General features: G+C 37.8%; 1 protein-coding gene across 1 annotated transcript in view; it reads right to left on the bottom strand.

Moving 5' to 3' along the window:
- Window positions 1–498, bottom strand: part of LOC113230395 (adenylyl cyclase-associated protein 1) — a 46,787-nt gene extending 46,289 nt beyond the window's left edge. Inside the window, exon 1 of the mRNA XM_026464304.1 lies at window positions 330–498. The gene's annotated coding sequence lies outside the window, so the exon portion shown is untranslated. The remainder of the gene's footprint in view (window positions 1–329) is intronic.
- Between the last annotated feature and the right edge of the window lie 2,002 nt (window positions 499–2,500).

Here is a 2,500-nt window from a genome sequence, read left to right as displayed (position 1 = left end):
CCTCGCTGAATGAACCTTCGTTGCATACCAAATTTTCATATTTTGATAGGTAAGATGCTTATAAAGGAGGCTGCGAGAGTCAATGAAATAAAGAGCTCAGTTGGGCAGTAGCCAACATCACATTGATTTTCGCACACTTCGCATTTTTAAGTTTAAGAGCGCAAGCCGCACTCTATGCCTTTCCTATGTTATTCAATTAGTGTATATTATAATGTTTTCTCGAGTCTGCTTTATTAAAGTAATTGCTGATCAAAACATACTACAATAGTTAATTAGTAGAAAATGTCCAATTTTAGTATGTTCTAGTAAACGGTATCATTTAATCTCACCTGGATCTGCAACTATGGGTCCAAGTGGATCAAAACGAACACGATGTTCGACCGCTGCGCGTGCGGCGCAGACGAGGTCCGAAAAGAAACGATGTCTGCGTAGAGCCAATTCGTCGCGACCAACTGGTGTGGCGGGTGGTTCTTTCGAACCTGGCTCTCCAGTTAATGGATTCTCCTCGAAAACTTCATCGTCGTCTGAAACTGGTTCTTGCCTAGAACACTGTTCGCTCATATCATTGCTGCTACTTGCAGTCGATTTTAAGATCCCTGTAGATTTACGTCGTCCACCTGGCCGCACATCAACATTCGTACGTGCCAACTCTTCCTCAAGACGTGCAAGCTCGTCTAATGTGGCCGAATCTCGGCGGCAGTCCACCGAAAATCTCTTAAAATCCAATCTACTCCGTTTGTAATCGACTGAATATCTTTTCTTGGATAGTTCCCTTTTAGTAAGAACCAGGTCAATAGCATCTCCAATTTCCGAAGCATCTTCGAAACCTACTTTGTTGTGTTCAAGTTTTTCTAGACTTTCTTTTGCATTAGACGCGGGATCCATAGCACATACAATCTTTTCTTTGACAATTTCATCAGAATTTTGAGTGACATTCGGGGTTCTTGCAATTTCCTCCAATGTATTTTCATCTCGTTTGGTCGTATCATTGTTATCGTCTTTTAAGTTTCCTTGTGTTTCTTTAGTATCAGGTCCAATCGTAGAATCCATTTTTTCAGACTTAGACTTGCTTTTGCAAATTTTTTTATTAGGTCGAGCACAACAACTTTTAAACATAATTTTAAATATTCAGAACATTAAGAAAATATTGTCTATAGTTCAAAATTTTAAATTTTACTTCCATAAGCAATTGTTATAATACAAATATTGATTGAAAATTACATCTTTGAACGAGAAACAGTAATAAAATGTTAAATTTCAATAATATTGTACAATAGGCTAATCGCAGCGCAATAGAGTGTATTTATTAGCGAAGTATTTGGATTAGAGCGAAGCGATGGTGTCGGCAGCCAGCCGAGCGCGCGGCGGCGGGCGACTGGCGGCAATGGCGCAGGGCGGATGCGCCGCCCGCCCGGCGCATCTTGCCACCCGGTCACCCGCTTCCACAGGGCTCCTATCACCTCAGAACCCCAAACCGTTATCTCCCAGTCGACTCTAGGTGCTTGTGTTTCGCTTGTTAATTTATACGTCCACCTTTTCTTTATTTCAATTCATTTAGTGACAATACTCGGATAATTTTTTCCATAATTTTATTATCGCTAAAATATTATTTCGTTAATTATGTCAAATAAAACCTTACGAATTTTGGATGAATCAATGAAATTCTTTGCACGTTAAGTGTTGACTGAGACCGCAAAAGAGGTAAAGTTTAAAAATTATAGATGTTAGAGATAAACATAGTAGCTGAAGATTTATCATTGATCATCATCTGTCGGAGCTAGAAAACGACGTTACAGTACGCCGTCTGTCCGAGAATAAGATAAAAACAAACCAATTCGGGCAGCGTTCCTGCGGATACAATAATAAAATACGGAAAGCGCCATTTCTAGCAAACATCATTAGTAACAAGAATATCTGCTTTACGTGCGTACATAAAAAGTAATGGTACCTAACAGATAAGAATTATGAGTGCACTAGTGGAAATAATTTCCACGGGTGTAGTACATCTCACTGATCTTACTAAAGATGTATTATTTAAGACCTGAAACACTGAAAAACTGAAATTTATATATTTTACCTACTTCTACAAATAAATGTATCCTTGTCTTTTAGGAAATTATCATAGTTATTTTTTAGACTTCTCGATTATCCGGTTTTAAGACTTTAATTCAAGAATATTTAGGTCAATAATGTTTAACTAAGCAAACAAAACACAACAAAAAATAAAATTTCCATTACTCCATGATAATCTGGCAACTAGAGTAAATTACACGTTATGTATAAACTACCCATAGATATCCGTGAAACTCCCATATGTATGATATATATATCATGATTAAACTCCCTGAAGATGAAGCCCGCACTAAACTATTCCTTTAGTGGACGCACAATGTTTTACGTATATAAGTGTGATATTTCGGGATAAATTCCAATAAAAGACGCGAATAGCAACATAGACGTTTAATCGTTCACGGCAAACTGACGAGCGCCATACATTTTG

The sequence above is a fragment of the Hyposmocoma kahamanoa genome, unplaced genomic scaffold (genome assembly GCF_003589595.1).
Source record: "Hyposmocoma kahamanoa isolate Upper Pololo Valley unplaced genomic scaffold, ASM358959v1 63, whole genome shotgun sequence".
In the NCBI taxonomy this organism is placed as follows: domain Eukaryota; kingdom Metazoa; phylum Arthropoda; class Insecta; order Lepidoptera; family Cosmopterigidae; genus Hyposmocoma; species Hyposmocoma kahamanoa.
Note: the sequence above shows the minus strand (reverse complement) of the source record. Positions and strands in the feature narration are given on the sequence as shown.